Raw genomic sequence first — 21,800 nt, 5'->3', positions numbered from 1 at the left:
AGCCTGAAGTTATAATAGTTTCTACAAGCAAGTGGCATAGCCAAAAAATGGTACTGAAATGTTAACTACCTGCAAGTGCCCACTGTTTTACTAACTACTGTAATAGACACACACACAACAGCCTGAAGAGCTTTTTAGCATCTTGCTTTTACAAGATGGCATGCTGGGAATGCCCTTGAACTATTAGCCAATTAGAATTTGATGTTATTGCCTCACTTGAGTAAGTAAAACTCTTTGGATCCATGCTTCTGGGAGGGGACAGTTCCTACTGTGCTCAGACAAGTCAAGGATGGGGGAAGGGGGAGAATAGATACAGATGGGTCTCTCGCTATAGAAGCCTGGATTTTTATTGCTATGTTGTCACAGCTGTAGGTAAAAGTCCTAAATTTTAATGAATGTATCTGTTTTTAAAAATGCATAACTGTATCCTTCTGACTTTATTGAACGTGAGTATATTAGCTACAAATGAAGTTCTATCACCAAAGCATCATAAAGATAATGCTTGTTGGTTTAATGTACAAAAAAAACCCCAAACCCTCCAGATTGTGCTGAAGCCTGCTAACAGAACCAAAACTAGCTCCTACTTCGTGAGTGCAGAGGCCTACTCAGTGCAGGGGTTTGCCTGTGTGCTAAACTGCAGGGTCTGGGACTAAATTGGTATATAATTTGTTAATAAAAATGTACATAAATAATTATCGTGCAGTATTGATTCCAAAATTATTTAATCCTTTTCTGCTTACTCCTTATATATACACATTATTGCCATTGGTTTAGTGATTGGTTGGTTTTGCTTTTTTACTTCAATGGTTATCCTAGTTAATAACTTACATATCTAATCTTAGGTTTTAGGTCCTGGCCACCCAACTTCAATAAGATGTACTGTAGTAACGCTACAGAGCCCAGGTACAGTGGAGATGGTATTTTTCACCCTTCTCCTCTACAACATTAATTAACAAAATGAGACAATATAATGCTAGAAGCAAGCAAAAAACTAATAAACATTTTTATCTTCCCAAGCCACTTTTTACCAGTAAAAATCCTTCTGTGACCATATATCAGCTAGAGTCTATCTGCCAAGATAAATTGCTGTGAGTGCAAGGTTGCTTTTTCCCTTCCATTATATAAAAGTAATTGTTATCACATTAAGTGTCACTACTTGTATTAGAGAGGAAAACAAAAAGGAGATTTTTATGCTCAGCTGCTGAGTTTCAGCATCAAATCTGCAATAATGTTGCTAGACCCACCCCAGGGGAGAGATTGACACATCTCTCTGATATTAGTAAGCTATTTCAGAAATATTTCAAGCAGTTATATAAAGATCAAAGTCAGGCTTTGATAAGTGACAACTAGATTTCTAACTTCCCAGCCCTTAGGCTTTCTCAATTATGTGAGGGAGGGAACTCTTAGACTTAATCATCTTTAGGAAATATTTGAAGTGATGACAAGTATTGTGATAGTTTCTTTGAGCATGTGTTTCCGCATCATATTTTCAGATGGTTTTATGGTCAGAGTTGGTGAGAATTACTGAACATACTAAGGCCTAGTCTGATTCTAATTTCACTGCCATGCTTTAGAGAGAGAAGCTGGGTTAGGTAATATCTTTTACTGGTCCACCTGCTGTTGGTGGGAGAGACAATCTTTTGAGCTACACAGAGCTCTTCTTCAGGTCTGGGAAAGGTACTCAGAGTGTCACAGCTAAATAAAATATCAAATAGAGTTTAGCATAGGAAGTGAGATTTTGAATAGGAGCAAGAGCTGTTTTCCCTGAGTGCTGCTGTTGCATGATATAAATGGCATACAAAGGAACGTGCCTTAAGTTTTTTAAAACCCATTTATTCTGACCGTCAGGCATTAAACACATTAGAATTCTTTCCAATCTGCCATTGTAATATAAAGTGAGGCTTATACAGCAAAAAATTTGATTGAAGCTTTACAAGATTAAACAGTAGCTACTCTTTTACCCCAAGTAAAAGCACTCTGTGGGCCTGATTCCGACTGCCCCTAAAACTGGGTAGATCACAAATGGCTTGTGTAGAATTACACCAGTGAAAAACAGGCATCAGAGTGGTTCAAATCAGGTCTTTTCACCTTGCTGGGAACCTAATTTAAGATTATTCCTCTTCAATTTAATTGCCTGCACATTGTTCATACTAGTGACATTTTGCATTTCTCTAGCACAGATTACTAGAGTCACTATAGGGACTGGAGCTGCCAGAGTTGAGTAACTTTTCTCCCCAGACATGCAATAGCTAGGTTGCCTGTCAACAATGTCAAACACTTGTTTGAACCATCCAGCTTAACTAATGATTTTCCCCCCAAAATACTTTCTCATTCCTCTGTTACTTACCTATTGATCCACTCTAAAGTTGCCATGTCCATTTTTAATGGATTACTGCTGAGGTGTGTTAGCAACTGCTTGGCACTTTCTACTTGACTACTTTTCTTCAGAGTTTTTCCTTCCTTTTAAACTGCTTTGTCTCACTGCCTGCATAGATGCCCAGTGGCAATGACACCATTGTTAAAAACTGTTGACCTTTAGTAAATATTGTTAGGTAATTTTTGTTCTCCATTTTGAGAATGATTTTTTCCCCCAGACTTATAATTATGGAAAAGGATAACAGTCAGAGACAGACTTCAATAAGAGCTAAGTGAAACTTTTATTATGGTTCCTGATACAGTTTGAAACTCATCAGGTTTCCTTACCTACTCCAAATTTAACTCAAGTCAGAGTCAGCAAAACGGTTCAGTAACTTGCCTTAGTTCACAGTTTTGCTTAAAAAACCAACAAAACTCACATTTTTCATATCCAGTTGAGTTTTACTTTGGCTTTGTGTTAAACTGGACTGTTACAAACCCACACATACTGTTTTTAAAAAAAAAACAAAAAACCCAACAACATGAAACTAGAGCTGGCTGAAAGTTGTCAATGAATATTGTTGTGAATTTTGATTAAAAACAAGGGGAGGGGAGGATTTGTGAAACTTGTCTCTGGGTGTGTTACTCTAGCATATAACTTCTGATTTTAAACTGTTGAGTTTCATGCACATAGATCAGATAGAGCTATCTATTTTTACAATCCAGTAATATGTGCAGTGCTGTACAAGGCATAAAAATGAAGATAGTCACTGAGGTTAAGAAAATTTTACCTCTAGCTCCAGCTCTGGAATCAGATCCACTGCTTTATGCATAGACCCCAATAATGTCCTTGCTCTTTTGCTTTTCATCAGTTGTGCTGAGACAAAAAGTGAGAATCTTGGAAACCCTATAACAAAATTGTCACTTTTTAAAGTTGTCTACTTCAGCTAGCTCCTTGTAGTAATGTCTAATATGGATTTTTCATTAAAAATGCACAATGAACTACTATTGGTGTTTTTTCACATCAGAACTGTCATACAGTATGGCCAGAGGGCAGCAGGAGAGGGTTAGATGGGAGCCTTATTCCCTGTAAGGGGAAGAAAGTTTGCTATAGATTAACTAGAGCACCTGAAGCCAATTAGAGCACCAGCAGTCAGTCACGTGATAAAAACCCCTGCTTCAACCAGACAGTGTGGGAGTTGGAGCAGAGAGGATTGGTATTGGAGCAGAGAACAGTTTGAAGAGAAGCAGAGGAAAGTTTGGAGGAGTGCTGCGGTGGGCTAAGAAGTCCAAGACCCTAGGTAAGGGGCACCTGGCTTGTGCAGAGGGAGGGCAGGAAGCCCCCCCCCCCCACAAGCTGAAGGGCAGGAGAGGGAAGTAGACCAGGGGAAGGAACCATCAGTTCAAGTGGTTCACCACTATCCTCAGGGCCCCTGGGCTGGGACCTGGAGTAGAGGGCGGGCCCAGGTCCCTCCCTCTCCACTCTCCTCCTCTAGGACACTAGTGGGGCAATTAATATTCCGATTCAGGGGCAAGAAATGGTGCCCTGAACCCCCCCCCAAAGAAGAGAAAGTGCGAGACCCATCATAATAGTGCTGGCAATTTGCCACAGAACATACAGTACACTAGACATTCAGAACCTAATACTGCAATGTCTTGAGTGCCTCTGGTGTGGGGGGCTTCACATCTTTACCTTCCCACTTAAATCAGTGGAAGATGAAGGGCGCTCTGCCCTTGTGAGTTGGGCCCAATGTGTCAGAAAAGACACCTTTGCAAAAATGAGATTTTGTTTTTTAAACAAAACTAAAGGTAAGAGTCAGGACTTCACTTAGCTAATGTTAAGGTCTCCCACTGTAGACACAATTGCACTTTTTTTCCCCTGAATTTGTGTTCTTAATTGCTTTTCTGTTCTTCTCATGCAGCATCTGTGAAACTGTTCAGCTGTCATGATCATGTAGGTGTTTAGCTTTATTGTTGTGAATCCTTGTCCTGTTTTGGTGATATCCAGCATATTGCTTTTGAAAGGGGGCAATATTTCTCACAAACCTGTAGATTTTAAAATTTTGATAACAAACTGCATTGTCCTAGATATTGAATATTAAGATACTGCCTATGGTATTTGGTGGGTATGAGCTAAGTCCTAGCCACCTGTGCAATGATTGGTTAAAGAGGCTCTAGGCTGAAGTGGGTGGATCTTCATGGAGTTCAGGCGGAAAGTTATTCCATTTCCAGAACACTTTGCAGTTGCTGTTATCACTAGGCAGTAATGGCAGAGCTGTCTGTGAAACATGCACTACTATCATGTGGGCAAGTTTGCCCTTTATAATTTCATACTCCTTTGACCTGATCTGCATTTCCAGGCTCAACGACACAGCAATTTAAAAGGAGAGGTGAGAGCTGCCCCAATGCATAAGTGCAGAGTTGTCTGTCCTCATTCTGCCTCCGCCAGCACACATTGGTGTTTATGCATATGATAGAAGCAGTGTGGATTGAGCTGCATTTAAGGCCCTCCCTGTTCTGAGATGACAAAAGAGGAGGATTTATTCTAGGCGCATACCCCTATATTAAAAGATTTGTATTTTAATGAGGATCTAGATTAAAAGAACTCCATGGAAACTTGAACTATCTTACCTTTCGTTAACATATCGTACAAATAAATGTGGGACTGTAGGTCACTTAAACAAAACATTTTTCTGTTCTCAGCATAACCTACAGCGTGCTTTGAGACTATGGAATTTTATTTTTACCCAGTAAGTAAAGATATAATTATGAGTGGTATTAAATAGTATTTTCAGATCTATGTCTTTCTCATGAAAGACAGAAAGGAGGAGATGTCAAAATCTAACTTTTTTGCCAATCATCTCTCATTTTAAAAGAAAATAAGTTTGCATTCATATAACAATTTTGTTAAAGAAATAATTGTTCTGCTAACTTTCACTTTTGATACCAAGTTAATTGTAATATTAATCTATGTGTGGAATCTAATTAAATCCCATTGCTTGCAAAACTGAACACATGTAACTTAAGGGCTCTGTGATTTCAAAATTGTGATGTGGAGCTCTTTAATTACACTTGACCACATTTTGATATCTTGCTTTATTTTGTTCCTTTTTTATAATTAGGAAAGGAACCTACGGGCAGGGAAAAAAGCAAGTAATTCAAAACTAAAAGAAAAATAAATCCTATTACTAGACAATTTTTTCATTTCCATAAAGAATTGACTCATGCAATTACAAAGGAGAGATGAACAGCAGATAGAGGAAAATATTACAGCCTAGAAAACTACAGCACTTGTGGCACCACACTCATTTATGGAAATAAGTCCTCACAACAGGAGAATCAAATGATTTCTGAATACTTATTTTACGCTTCCTATTAAAATGTGGACCCAGATACCAAAGCAGCATATTTTTATGCTCATAGTAATTGCTTATTTGTGAAAATGCCTCAGAAGTGGAAATAAACTGTTGCATTCTGCAAAAACAAACAAGGACTGTTTCTCCATGGAGAACCAGAAGGACAGAAATCTATAAATTGAAATATTCACTTTGGGCATCATCCTGCTACCAGGAAAGTCTACAGGCATTCAGTGGGAGTTTATTTCACCATTCTGGGCTAAATGAGAAATAAACAACTTTAGTTTTTCTTTCAACCTTGATAGATGGGGAAATGCTTTGTATCTATAAATTGGAATAGCATATTGAGCAACCTTCTTTCTTTCTACAGAAAAGTTCCTGGGCTCATTCCTGCATGGTGCTGAGCCCTCTTAACTCACTTCCAAGTCATTGGGAATTGAGGACTCTAATGATTTTGTAGTTTGCTGGTGGCTTGGTCCTGTTGTAGGCTGGATATCATATTAAATATATCAAATATATTTACTATTTGACATGGGTACAATACATTTTAATTAAAGACCTGTGACTCTGATTCAGCAAAGCTGAAGCACTGGACTTCAGTGGGGCACAAGCACATGCTTAAGTGACTTGCTGAACTTGGGCCAAAATGGATTTGACTGTAGTTACCTTAGAATAGGGGAGGCATACTTGTGCTAGCTTTAATTTAAGTAGCACAGGTAACAATAGCTGTAAAAATGTGGTGGCATGAGCCAACAGCCAGTGTACATACTCAGGATCCCTCTGCCTGTGTCTAATTCTGACAGTTGAGGCTCCACTGTGGCACTCAAATTAACAGCTCCCAGAGAAACATGGCTGTGGGAAGCAGGATTGCTTCACAGATTGGACATTGACATTGGAATATCCACTGCTTGCGCAAGAGATCCTTATTTTGTTGACTTTGGCATCTGTGCATGCTGCAAGGTCCATCCATTTATTCTGTTGGGTTTTTTCCTTCTTCCCCTAAAGGGGGATAGATTAGAATGTTTGGTTTTGTGGGTAGGTGGTTTTGCCTTTAACTGACTTTTGGGCCTGACTTGCCATTACCCTGCACCTTCTGTAGCTATTTACACCAATGCAAAATGGTTTATCATTCTCATTTGGTGATGGTTTGCACTTTTCACTGGGGTAGATGACTACGCAAGGTGCAGGTTAATGGAGAGTCAGGCTCCTTGTGTGCATTTTGTTTTCAATTGCCCATGCTCCTGGTGAGCAAGGTCTCTATTACATAAAATGGAACACAAGGCACAAAACAGCCCACCGCTCCACACACAAGCACATTCTCATCTATATAAGCATGTAGTGTTTTAACGATATTTAAGGCAGTCAAAACACATGAGAGACAGAATTAAATCAATATACCAATGAAACTGGCAACAATTCTTGTCATAGCAGCATTCTAAAGGCTCTAGTTCCTTGCAATTTTGACTGCCAAATGAAATAACACAGTATTAAATCCAATTTAGCTGACCTGCCATTAATTCATAGTTTCCATTGCTGTGAATGTGTTCAGAGAATCCAAGTGCAGTTTCTTTTTAATTCCAAGTTTAATGATCGGTGCAGTCCATGAAGAAATGACTTTGATTCTTTGTTGAACCCTGAGATATAATTCACAAGATGATTCTCATGTAAATCTGTAACAATACACGTTATTGTGTAATTATGCACACTTGGAAAAGGAGATCATCGTTTTCCTTAATTTTAATTATTTGAAAAAATGCTTGAAATTTCTCAAACATTAAAAATCTGAAACATTTTAAAGTTTTGAAAACTTTGGTATTTCTTCAGCTTTGTATTTACATAGCTTCATAGGGAAACACTTCTCTGAGCTTATTTTAAAGACTGATTCTATTGTCAGTGTTAATAGAGTAACTATTTTTCAGGCTTTTTTTATATTAGGATATTTCAATTACTTGGAACAATTTTAAAGTAACCAGTTTCAAGTATCCAGTGAAAGCAAATTAATTATTGCTGTTTTTCTATAGTCCTCACTAATTATACAAAAGAAGGCTTCAATAATAACTCTTTCATAACTCTTGTTATGCAAACAAGTAAAATGAAGTTATTAATAACTAACTAGTCTTCCAGCACATCATAACTCAGTCAATTAGAATCTTTCTGCAAGACTAAGAGCTTTTTGAATAGTTCTTCAAGGCATAAGGGTGGAAAATTGCTACTAAATAATTTAGTTGTCAGTATCTCTAATTTTCTAATTTCTTGGCTTCTGGCATTTAATATACAGCTGATGGGGCTCAACATCAAGGGTCTTCTCCTGTATCATGCTGAGCACCCTATCTGTTTGAGGTACTTTTATATGGCTCCCATTACCATAGTGTGTGAATGCCTCACACTGTTGAATCCTCGCAACATCACTGAACTATTATCTACATTTTACAGACTGGGATCGGAGTCACAGAGCGGCTCAGGGATGTTTCCAGGGTCACACATTTTCTTGTCCACCACTTGCCTCTCTGTAACACTGTGATTCTAAGCCTTTTGGGGCAGAGCTTGTCTTTTTAGTTAGTAGTTTTGTACAGTGCCTTACATAATTAAATCCTTGGCTGGAGTTCCTGGATGCTCCTATAATAAACAATAGTAACAATAAGGTGCTTGGCATTTCACAAGGTAACAGGAAGCTATTTACCACAGGAATTTTAGCTATTCCTATCATGGGCTGGGGAAAGATTACATATATAATTGTGGAAAGCTTTGATCCTGAGTGATGCACATGTGCGGCAGAATGCTTCATTGTGCAGTGGGTGACGAGGGACGAGGGTGCTCAGCACCTTGTACAATTAGGCCCATTGTCTCTTTAGTGCCTTTAGGTGCAGATGACTGCTGGTGACATGAGAAAATGTGCAACTGACAAATTCACACCTCTCAGGTGGTGCTGGCAGTCTTGGCAGATAAGATTGTTAATATGTGCTGAAGTGTTTGCAGTAGGAGTGAAAACTTACTAGCTAAATAAAGCCCCTTGAGCTGGTTGTAAAATAGTTTTAGGAAGTATTTTATTGAGAAGGTGACTAAAATCCCTTAAACTGGGATTTTCTATAGAGCAGAAATGGGCCCACACTACAAAGTTGGAATATGATCCTGGACTATCCAAAACTTTGGAGGTATTAAGATTTTATATTACTTTATATGAGAGAGAGAAGGGAGAGATCTGAACTTCTCCAAAGATCACCATGTTTGTATTCAGGATTTTGTTTTGGGCCCAGCTCTAAAACAGTTGGATTAAAACATAATGGATTAAAATAATAATTGAGACCTGATCTTCTGAGATGCTGAACAGGTCTTGTGAGGAGCTATGCAGTTTGTGCCTGTTGACTTTTTGTTTGTGGCGATTTAATATCCCACAGGATCTAGCCCTGAAATCCTAGTAATGCAAAGAGGGGTGAAATCAACCCCTGTGCAGAAGATCAGTGGGCCTATGCACCCCCTCAGTACCTCTTAGACCATTGAAGTAAGCCATTAGTGATGTATAGGCTTTGTGCTGTTCTAGTTTTCCCCCATTTTGACTCTCCATCTGATCTCTCTCTCCATCCTTGAGCTCCTCATTCAAACTCAGTGCCCCCCATATCCTTTAACTTACTCCTTGTCCCAGTCTTTTTGCCCTCCCAGTTTTCTCTACATCCTAGCTCCTTGTCGGATGTCTCTTCTTACATCCACTTAGTTCTAGTCTCTTTGTCAAGCTAATCCGTCTTCCCCTCCTACCCCCAGCTCATCATCTGATATTAGTGTTCTCCCCATGAACCCTCCAGCTCTCCTCCCCTTCCCAGTTCCTCTTAACTGACTTCTAATCTTAGCCTCCCCTACCCTCCAGTTTCCTTGCCCAACCAGTCCCATTCCTCCCATGCACACTCCAGTCTACGTCTCACCAGACTCCTTGCACAAATCTACATCTTTCCCCCCCCCTCCCCGGGATCCAGCTTTTGTCCTCTCTGCATTTGAGTATGACCACTTCCCTCTCCATACCAGGAGGATCGGTTAGTGCTTAGGAGTGACAGGCTCTCTGCTCTTAGTTTAAGTGCCTGGCACACCCTATCCTGGAGTAAGTCTGACCGGGAAAGTCCATCTTCACCTCTATATCTCTTTAGGGGAGGAGAATACCCATTTGCTCTGTGGGAGATGGCACATGCACAGTCTGCTTAGCACTAGGAACTGAGAGGATGGAGCATGCTTGTTGTGGATGGCATTTTGGAATTTGGTTACTTAAATCTAATACGTTTTGTATTGGGCATGTGCAAGCTGTGATTTCCTCCCCACTCCCCAAAAGGCTTATAACTTGGCCATATTTCAGAAGGGCAGGAAAAAAAGCTCCGAATTAAGGAAAAAAGGGCATCTCTGACAAAGGCCAAATTTCAAGCCCCAAAGCATGGGAGTGCTAGAGCCGTTCAAATAAAAGTTGGCTATGTGAGATTGCACCCCATAATGCTTTATAGAAATATGCTTATGAATGTAAAAACTGGAATATGCTTTGTCATAATGTTACATATGCCATGTAATATATCTTTGCAAAGGTTATATTCTGCTGAATGTATTCATCCTATTTGTATGCATGTATTTTTATATCTGAAGTTTATGAGTTGGCTCTATGCTTGTATTTAAAGTCTTTGCTGTAGGAAGCACATAAGACAGATTTGGTCAACATAGTGTGAAGGGTTTATTCAAGTAATTAGGAGTACTTAACTAACAATGAACATTGAAAGACCCCAGGAAATCTCAGATGTGGATTGGTAACATTCAAACTAACACGTAGACAATGGTGTCAGCCTGTAAAAAAAAACGGAATCATGCGTGGACATGTGACTTGCCCATGTGACTCCAAAACTCCATCTTGTAGCTGTGATTCCACATAGGAGGAGAGAGGGGTTTTCACCCACAAAAGAGACTACATATGCCCCTGGAAACTCCTCCATTTGGTCTGCAGCTGGCACAAAAGAGAGCCTCTCCACCTCAAAGGGATGTCTGAAAGAAACTGGAACAAAGGACAGTAACGACAGGGGTGTGAGTGTTTGCTGGACCCAGACTAGGAGGAAGTCTAGTCTGTAAAAGCAGCAAAGAGTCCTGTGGCACCTTATAGACTAACAGTTGTATTGGAGCATGGGCTTTCATGGGTGAATACCCACTTCGTCGGATACTAGTCTGTAAAAGAAGCTTATTGGAACATCTCTGAGGGTGAGATTTACCTGCATTTAGTTTCTTACTATATTAGGCTTAGACTTGCGTGTTTTATTTTATTTTGCATGGTAACTTACTTTGTTCTGTCTGTTTTTTAGTTGTAACCACTTAAACCCCGCTTTTTATATTTAATAAAAACATTTTTTACTTATTAATTAACCCAGAGCAAGCAATTAATTCCTGGGGGAGAAAACAGCTGTGCATATCTCTCTATCAGTGTTATAGAGAGTGAACAGTTTGAGTTTACCCTGTATAAGCTTTATACAGAGTAAAACGGATTTATTTGGGGTTTCGATCCCATTGGGAACTGGGTATCTGGGTATTGGAGACAGGAGCTGTTTTCAGTTTAACCTGCAGCTTTTGGGGGAGGTGGTTCAGACTTGAATCGGTGTTTGCAGCAGGCTAGCATGTCTGGCACAACCAGGCAAGGTACTGAAGTCCCAAGCTGCCAGGGAAAATGGGCTCAGAGGTAGTCCCAGCACATCAGGTGGCAGTTCCGAAGGGGGTTTCTGTGACCCAACCCATCACAGGCCATAGTATTTTAGATCTGCACATAACCTATTTTCCCCTAGCCCATTCTTGAAAAAGGCTGACCCATGTTTGCTGATTTTCCCCCCTCCTCCATCCCCCCCACCAATTAAGTCTGAGGTAACATCCATCATGGAATATACCAGCCCCAATGCTTAAAGTTTTTGGCAAAGTTATAAGCCACTGAGAAGAGTCTTATAGTAGGAAATGTTGGGAAACCTTAATATGTAGCACCATCAGCCCTTCCTAGAATATATATATATATTTCTTGCCTGCAGATATAATGTTATGTTCAGAAAGATTTTATATTAATTAGATCAGGAAAACATTTTTTGAAAATCTTAAAACATGTTCATCATTCATCGTACTTTACTAGTTCTAAGCAGTGTATTGCCAAATAACAGGTTTGTTTGAAAAGAGGAATGATGGCCTTTATTTCAAAATGGTACAGCTGATTACTGGAAAAGGGAGAATGGCTCTCTGCATTTTAAATAAGAGTACCATATTCCATTGTACAAGGCACACATCTATGTATCTCTTTTTCAGTGACTTCCGTGGGTATAAATATTACCATAATGAGAGGAAAGAAGCCTTTAGAACCATGGATATGGGATCCAATCTGATAGAACTGTTTCACATATTAATAAGCATCAGAAGATATTTAAAAAAAAAAAAACCTGGCAGAGCCATTATTATCTTCTCTAATGGATGAGTCCTGCAAGGGCTTATTCACATGCTCAACTTTTAATGCAACTATTCGGATGATTAAAGTCTCTGGAATTTCTCATTCAGGTAAAATTCAAAATTTGTGTATTTTTGCAGGATCAGGGCCTAAGATGTTTTCATGCACACTTCACTGAAATGATTCTTTATGTAGTTTTTGCAATAAAACTTGGTTTTATTTGTTACATCAGCCTTTGTTTTAAACAGTTTTATTTCTCTTAAGATAGTCTTTTAATCCCCAAAGATTTTTTTTCTGCATTTTGCAGAAGCCCTTGCGGAACAGAAATTAAGGCGATCCTCCAATCTATGGGAAAAGCTAATGATGATTTAATTATAAATGATAAAATATTTCCATTACTTTGATAATTAACATTAACAATGCAAATAGTCGGTATATGCTCAAGAACTGCACTAGCAGTAGAGAGTCTGCCTTGAGATCCACAATAAGTTCAGTACTGTTTTTCTTGCAGCTGATATATACCGATGTATATTAAAAAGATGACTTAATTATTCTGTACACAAGTGGGGATTTTAACATTATAAAGTATCAAGTTATTTTTTTCATTTAAAACAAAACAAATACCTTCATAAACTTAGCTATGCAGTGTGAAACCTTTTCAAAGATACTTAGTTGCCCAGCTTCCAACAGGACTTAGGTACCTAATTGTGCCTTTTGAAAAATGCTTTTCAAAGCTAATGCTTTCTTTAACATGTGGGTTTACATCACCCCTTATCCTCAGAGCCAGACCCACTAAGTCACTGGGACGTCAGTGTAATACATCTCATTTCATAGGTCAGTGGTTTGTTTTTAGTGTTATCCTGAAAGAGACTTGGACCAAGACTTCTAAAATGAGTATCCAAATTTAGGCTCCTAAACCCATAGCTAGGTATTTAAAAGAAGTGGCCTCATTTTCAAAACTATTAAGAATCCAACCGTTCACCTTAGTCTCACTTGGAGCTGTTGGGTGCACAATTGAAAATCAGGTCACTTATTAAAAGACTGACTTTAGGCACCTGTTTCTGAAAATCTTAACTTTGTTTTCATGGTCTGGTTGAAATTCCTTCCTTTCTTTGTTCACTTTCTTGCCACTGTTAACATGTGAATTCAGAGGGTATATTCAGCGTGCAGATATGGTCTTAGCTCATGGGGGTTGTAGCTCCAATATGTGCTACCAATCAGTCTCAAGGGTTAGGATTAGGGATTGGAGAGTTAGATATTACTCCTGTTTCATGGATTGAACATTGATTCCTGTGCTTTGAGGTTGTTATACTTCTCCTGGCAGAATAAAGGATCTAGTTTTAAGATAAACACTTAGAGGTTAATGTAATCTGTTTTCTGGAGGGTTTTGAAGGAAAAAGGGTAACTGAAGGCAGATGATATAAAATATCTGTAAAGAAATCATATTGAAAAATGAGGAAGTTTGATGTTAATAAATATAAATGAGAAGGTGGGAACTGTAGAAAATTGATAAGGGAAGCTACCAAACACAAGCAGAGAAAGCTCTGCTGGATGTAGATAAGGACAATAAGAATGAGGTTTTTGACGTATACCAGGAACAAAAAGAGTGCCAACAATGATATAGGTCCATTACTAGACAGAAATTGCAGAATAATTCAGAAAAGGCAAAATTATTAAATATTTCTGTATTTGGAGAAACAGATTATGCAGTCTTATATTATAACACTTTTTCCATTCCACTAGTATCTCAGAAGCAACTACTAAAGTTAGATATTTTTAAATCACCAGGTCCAAATAGCTGGCATCCAAGAGTTTTAAGATTTGGCTGAGGAGCTCATTAGACTGTTAATGTTGATTTTCAGTAAGTCTTGGAACATTGGGGAAGTTCCAGAAGACTGGAAAAAAGCTAATGTTGTGTCAATATCTAAAAAAGGGTAAATATAACTCAATAACTAGAGTCCTGTTAGCCTGACACAGATCCTAGGCAAAGTAATGGAGTAGTTAATAGGGGATTCAATTAATAAAGAACTAAAAGAGGTTAATATCCTTAATTTATCCAATTAAAATGGATTTGATGAAAATTGATCCTCTCAAACGAAACTTTTTTTGTTTAATGAGATTGGTTGGTTGATAAAGGAAATAGTGTTGATGTAATATTCTTAGACTTCTGTAAGGCATTTGACTTGGTATCACATGATGCTTTGATTAAAACACCAAACATCAAAAATTAATATGGCACACATTAAATGGATTAAAAGCAGGCTAACTTATTGGCCTCAAAATATGATTGTAAATGAGGAATTTAAACCAAGAAGATTGTTTCTAGCAGGGTCCTACAGGGTTTGGTTCTTGGCCCTATGCAGTTTAATATTTTTATCAATGACCTGGAAGAAAAACATCACTGATAAAGTTTACAGATATAAAAAAAGAAACAAAAAATGGGTAAGCGATAAGTGGTAAAGAGGAGAGGTCACTGATTCAGAGTGATCTGGATCCTTGGTAAACTGGGGACAAGCAAATGTGTCTTAAACAGCTAAATGTAAACTTATTCATTTAGGAACAAAGAATGTAGCCATATTTGTAGGATGGGGGACACATTCAGAATGGAAATTGTAAATTTTTCACAATGAGTAATGAACCATTGCAACAATTTACAAAGGATTGTGGTGGATTTTCCATCTCTTGCAATTTTTAAATCGAGTGGTTTTTCTAAAAGAGATGCTCTAGGAATTATTTTGGGTAAATTCTATGGCCTGTGTTATACAGGAGGTCAGACGACATGATCGCAATGGTCCTTTCTGAGCCTGGAATCTGACTCTATGACCACTCCATCAGTGATTTGATTTTTTTTTAAGTAAACAGTCTAATTAGTGTTTGTCCTCTGGTATTAAGTGAATGACTCTTTGGATCTACGTTCTGTAGTTTTGTTCTCACATATTATGCTGGTGTACTCTTGTTTTGTGAAAGGAAAGATGGTTAGAGAGCTGATGGCAGAATGCTGCCATCAAAACTGAATTATGATCTGGCAATGTTGGAACAAAAAAGGCTTTTAAAATGTCATCTGTACTATGGTGGAGGTCAAGATTTAATTTGTAGATTGCTTGCTTAATCCAGTCTTTGATTTTCCTCAAGGCTGGTATCAGGCGGTTGCTCTTCTGCCTCGCTGGATGTCTCATGTCAGGTGCTGTGAGAGGGGGATGATGGAGAAGAACCCAACAAAGCGTAACTAAGGCTGTTAAAAAGGCTTAGTGAGGAGCTATATACTGAATTGCTTCCAGTATGCTGATGCCATCCAGCTCTGTATCTCTGTCTCCTTCGGAGAGCATAGCTGAAATTAGGCTGGAGAGAATATTTTTGCAAGCAGTCATTTTGAGGAGCTTTCCATGTTAATAATACACAACACCGACAGTACTACACTGTGTGAGAAGAATTAACCTTGGTATTTTTATTGCTAAAAGGAGTAAAAGCCAATCAAAAGCCAAGAAGTTGAAGCTCTTTTCATGAGAATGGCATTAAAACAGCTGTTTAGCTCCCCCAATCCCTGTGGTCTGAACAGTTAATGTGATAAAAATTTGAGAGAGTTTTTCACACAGACATTTAATTAAAATGAAATTGCCCATCATTGTTACTGGCTACACAGAATCTATTTTTATGTTGATATTATTCTAATACTTTAATAGGCCAGGATTGAATTTGCAGCAATATGTTAGTACGACTTGAATTAGTTTTGATTGAACTCTTTAACTGGAAGCAAAAGCAGGCTGCAGCGTTAAGTACTTATGGGAAAAGATATTTCTCTTCCCTTAGGAAAGAAAGGGATGGTTTTTAGCCAGAGTCAGCCCTTCTTTCCCTTTTTTTCCTACTACATGGGGCTGTTTATAGCCAATCGTAGTTGAAGTGAATGGGATGGGATGTTGAAAGGAATACCCCTTCACTAGAATTTCTGCAATACTGTGGTAATCTAGAGGTGTATTTTCCCATCGATACATGGGATTTACATTGTTAGCTTCAATTATTGCTAATTGGCGTTAGTAGTATAAATTTCCCTTGCATCAGGGAAGAGTTGATCCTTTAATCTACCATGCTAAACTTCAAGACATTCTGTATTTTAATAGTTTCCTCTATTGACTATAAAAATGCAGTGCAGCACTGTGTGAGAGCACTCAAGCAGCAACATTCATCTGAGAAACAGTTCCTACTAAGTGCTGTTGTCTCTGAGGAAGCAGGAATAGCTGAAGAAGAGAAAGGTGGAGCAGGGGAGTCTATAATTATGATTGTCCTTGGATTGTCTAAGGAAGCAAAATCAACAGACTGAGTTTCTGATTCCACGCTGTGCAAATTACAGAAAGTACTTACAAAGGATTGAGAGCTCAGTACCGAGAGAGTGAAATCTCCTGCTCATTACTGAACAGGGACAGCATGAACAGCTGCAGTGCAGCTTCCCCACGATATCCTGCCATCTCTAGAGCAGTGGTTTTCAAACTTTTTTGGGGGGAGACCCAGTTGAAGAGTATTGTTGGTGCCCGTTACCCAATGGAGCCGAGGATGAGGGGTTTGGGGTGTGGGAGGGGCTCAGGGCTGGGACAGGGGATTGGGGTGCGGACTTACCTCTGACAACTCCTGTCAGTGGCACAGCTGGGGTGCACCACGGACTCTGCAGCACCCCAGAAGCAGCCAGCAGCAGGTCTGGCTCCTAGGTGGAGGTGTGCCACAAGCCCCGCACACACCCCATTCCCATTGGCCGGTTGCCGGGCAATGGTTGTGCGGAGCCAGTGCTCAGAGCAGAGGCAAGGGCAGCACACAGAGCCCCATGACCCCTCTGACTAGAACCTAAACCCACTACGCACCGCTTCTGGGGCACAGCACGGTGTTGGAAAAGGTAGGCACTAGCCTGCCTTAGCTGGGCAGCACCACCAACAGGACTTTTAACATCCCTGTCGGCGGTGCTGACCAGAACAGGGCAACCCAGCGCCTTACATGCCACAACTCAGTAGTGGTTTGAAAAACACTGCTCTAGAGAATGCCAGTTGGCTGGAGGGCAGAATTCAGTCTCTGTGACCCATTCAATTCTTTTATCTCACTTCTGAGGCTGCCAACAAGGGCAGCAATTGGCTGCAAAAATAAGGAGATTTTACCAAAACGATGCAGAATATCTTGAAATGGAACATCTTTTATATAAATGCCCACCGAATGGCATTGCCGGGTATGCATGCAGAGGGAAGATGTAACAGTGAACCAGCACTCCGATCACTGTCAATATGGCCTTCTGGATGGCCAACCAGCGCTGAAAAGAAATGTCAGTGTTCTGCTGAGAGGTACTGGTGACTGCTTGGATCACAAACCTCTTTGAGATTGGAGGTGAACCCACCCTTTGCTTAGGATAGTTGAAAGAAACACTTAATGGGCCACACCTCTAACGAGGCCTTTTAGGGTATGTCTACCTTGCAAATAAATGCCCACAGCTGGCCCAGGCAGTTGGCTCGGGCTCATGGGGCTCAGGCTAAAGGACTGTTTAATCACAGTAGAGACCTTCAGGCTCAGGCGAGAGCCTTGGCTTCAGAACCCTGCAAGGTGAGAGGGTCCCAGAGCTTGGGCTGCAGCCTGAGCCTGAAGGTCTACACTGTTATTAAACAGTCCCTTAGCCCGAGCCCTGCGAACCGGAGTCCCCTCCCACTGGCCAGCTGGGGATTTTCAGTTGCAGTGTAGATATATCTATTGTCCGTCTGAACACTAGCACCATGTGGGTGGTGTGTCCCACTGGTTATTGTTCTGACCAGTATCATGACACACAGAAATTGAGAATAGACAAAACAGAGGTAGGCTGAGGCAAGAAAGCCAAACAGCCTGTAATTGCTAGATGAGAGAGCTGTTGGGTCTGGTGTTAGTTTACAGCCCAAAGCCTCTTTAGCATAGAAACTGCTCTTCTTTGTTCTTCTTTCCTCCTGTTTCAAAGATACACAACTTTATACATTCCTTGTAAATAAAAAAGATTACATCAAAGAAAATATCAGGGTCCATCAATTTCCGTTTTCACCTGGAACATATCCAGGACCCCAGACTTTGACTAGCCACTCAAGTCACAAAGGGGTAACAATATGATAAGACATAAGGTCACTTACATAAGAACGGCCATACTGGGTCAGACCAATGGTCCATCTAGCCCAGTATCCTGTCTTCCGACTGTAGACAATGTCAGATGCGTCAAAGGGAATGAACAGAACTGGACAGTGAAGTGATCCGTCACATCTTGCAGTCCCAGCAGCTGGCAGTCAGAGGCCTAGGGACATCCAGAGCATGGGGTAGCATCCCTGACCATCTTGGCTAATACTAGGGCCCTACCAAATTCATGGTCCATTTTGGTAAATTTCATTATTTCAGCTATTTAAATATGAAATTTCATGGTATTTTAATTGTAAGGGTCCTGTCCCAAAAAGGAGTTGGGGAAGAGGGGTGTCAGAAATTTATGGCGGGGGGGATGGTATTGCCACCCTTACTTCTGTGCTTCTGCCTGCAGAGCTGGGCAGGAGGGATAGCTCAGTGGTTTGAGCATTGGCCCAGGGTTGTGAGTTCAGTCCTTGAGGAGGCCACTTAGGGATCTGGGACAAAAATTGGTCCTGCTAGTGAAGGCAGGGGGCTGGACTCAATGACCTTTCAAGGTCCCTTCCAATTCTAGGAGATTGGTATATCTCCAATTATTACTTTTATTACCTTAATCAGCAGCCACCACTCTCTGGCCTCCCAGCTCTGAAGACCGCAATGCAGAAGTAAGGGTGGCATGGTGTGGTATTGCCACCCTTCTGCGCTGCTGCTGGTGTGGCATTGCTTTCAGTGCTGGGCACCCAGCTAACAGCCGCCGCTTTCTGGCTACCCAGCTTTGAAAGCAGTGCAGAAGTAAGGATGACAATGCTGTGACCCATCCCCAAATAACCTTGTGACCCAATCCAACTCCCTTTTGAGTCAAGACCTCCAATTTGAGAAATGCTGGTCTCTCCCATGAAATCTGTATAGTATAGGGTAAAAGCACACAAGACACCAGATTTCACGGCCGGGTGGGGAAAAGGGTGGAGACTGTCCGTGATGCGTTTTTCATGGCCATGAATTTGGTAGGGCTCTACTAATAGCCATTGATGGGATCTATTCTCCATAAATGTATCTAATTCTGTTTTTTTAATCCAGTTACAGTTTTGGCAGTTACAACATCCCTGGCAACGAATTCCACATGTTTACTGTGAGTTGTGATTCAAAGTGAGTAGTGTGAGGAGAAACAAGGCTATATTATTATTTCAGCAATGAAGTATCTTGTACCCTGGCATTATTTGTGGCTATTTTTCTTATTACTACTAGGCCAGGCAGGGTGGATTTGATTTAAATCACTAGTCAGGAAGACTCAATTTCATCATGGATTTCTACATAAAAGTGCATTCTTGTTGTTTGTTATAATCTTAATACATACAGTAACTCCTCACTTAACATTGTAGTTATGTTCCTGAAAAATGCGACTTTAAGTGAAATGATGTTGTGAATCCAATTTCCCCGAAAACCTATCTGTAGATAGTTTTTTTCCCCTCAAAAAGCATTTTATCAAAAAAAATCTGAGTTAAATCTGTTTTTTTTTTAAATAATTGATTGTTATCCACCTGAGGCCAAGTAATGACCTTTGGTTACAAGGGAAAAAATATTTTCTTCTTTGCCTGCAATAAAGCTTCACATTGTCCTGACTAATTCTGAGGACAGATGGGCTATGGCTAGAAGGAGCAGAAGAACGCCTGTGTTATAGTAAGGGCAGGGGGAGATAACACATTTGCCCATCTTTGGAATTTTTTTTCCCATGTAGAGGCCAGAAATATTTCTGTAGCTCTGATAGCCCCCACAGACCAGTTGACTGCTGTCATAGCAAGTCAGTTGATGAATGTGATAGCAGTGTCTACATGGTTCCCCAACACATGTGGCTATATAGATGTTAATATATCAGTATTTTGGCAGGTGGTGGATTTAGGTGTTGACAGAGAGGAGTTTGTGTCCTTTCCCTAGCCCCAGTTCGCATGGAGGTTGGATCTTTGCCTGGCTGTCCACGAAATTGGGGGTGTCCTCTTCAGATACATAGAAGAGCCATTTAATTTTCCTTGATCAGTGTTGCACAGGACTGATTCAGAGTGACTGACTCTTTCCTCCCACTTGTCAATCTGCCCAAATTCATCTCAAGATTTATGGTTTAGTCAGTTGGCTTTTGAGACTTGTATGAAATCTTTAAAAAATTGTTGCTTCATATAGTATTACAGTGAATCTATGTAATATGAACTGAGCTTCAGTTAGCTTAAGTTCTCCTGAATCTGAAAGTGAAATAAATCTCATAGAATTTAAGAACAGGGGAAGGACAAGAAGGAATGAGTTTATATGAACTCCTGTGAATTCAACCGGCCAAATTCTACACAGGTTTGTGTTTGAAGTACTTCATCTATACACTCTAAATTGTAATACTGTAATGACACAATTGGCGTTTAATTTCATTTAACGAGAGGCATAATGTCTCCATATGTTTTATATCTTTAAGATATCAGATTAATTCTTAAACATCAAAAACAAATATAAAAGAAAAAGATTTCTACTACCTTTGCCATAATAATATGAAATGAGTCTTTTAATCCTGTAATAATCTGATATGGGTTTAAGTTGGGCTGGCTGCTTGAGTGCCATCCGGTCCATAAAATGACAGTATTAAAATGGGTTTAGCATATTTGTTATAAATTGATAATTTGTTTGGATGGAAAATTCCAGACACGCTTACTTCCGTGAACCTGAGTTTCAACTCAGCCTGACTAGTGAGGTCTTTGTGATTGTATAGCAGTTCAACCAGGCAATGAGAATCAATGCCAAACTCCAGCTGGACTAACCCACGCTCAGTACTGAGAGAAAAAGATGACCATCTCCTGAGGGAGCCATTGGACTGTCAGGACAGGATTAATAGACCCGAATATGTGAACCAAGACCTGAAAACTGAATGCATGTTCCTTAGCTATACTACAAACACTAGCTATTGCCAACATTGGATGTCAACAGGTTAAGCTGAACTGGTGCTGACTTGATTGAGCTGCAAGTGTAGAAAGGAACAAACCCACATTTGGTCACCATTTTGGTAAGTATAGTTAAATCTGCATACCCCTGATTCTGATGATTTTACCTTTATATGTTCTGAACTGAAGCTTAACCTGGCATACCGCCAACATGTTTATTTAAAACGAGAAGACCATTTAGTGTATAGTAGATACAAAAGGCAATGCTATTGGAGCCAAAATGTGACTTAAAAGCTTTTTTATGTAAGTAAAAAAGCTTTTTCCAATTGTTTTCTTCAATAGCCTTTTATACAAGCATTTTGGTGGTGTACTTACTTTTAGCTTCACTTTTTCCTAAATTAGATTTAATGTCATTTGAGAAAGTAGGTACCACTTCCTAGATCCAGCAATGTAGTGTTTGAAATTCTATAACTGTTCATGTAAATATAATTTTCAAGGAAGCATGATGAATATTTAACATACTTTAAAAACAGTATTCAGGAATTTTTCTCTTGGGGAAAGACATTTACTTTCACAGTCCATTGCTTGTCTGTAGAATTTTGATTCACTAATACTTCCCCACGTCTGTTTATATCCTACAGTAATATCCAT

The sequence above is a fragment of the Mauremys mutica genome, chromosome 2, assembly GCF_020497125.1.
Source record: "Mauremys mutica isolate MM-2020 ecotype Southern chromosome 2, ASM2049712v1, whole genome shotgun sequence".
Classification (NCBI taxonomy): domain Eukaryota; kingdom Metazoa; phylum Chordata; order Testudines; family Geoemydidae; genus Mauremys; species Mauremys mutica.
Note: the sequence above shows the minus strand (reverse complement) of the source record.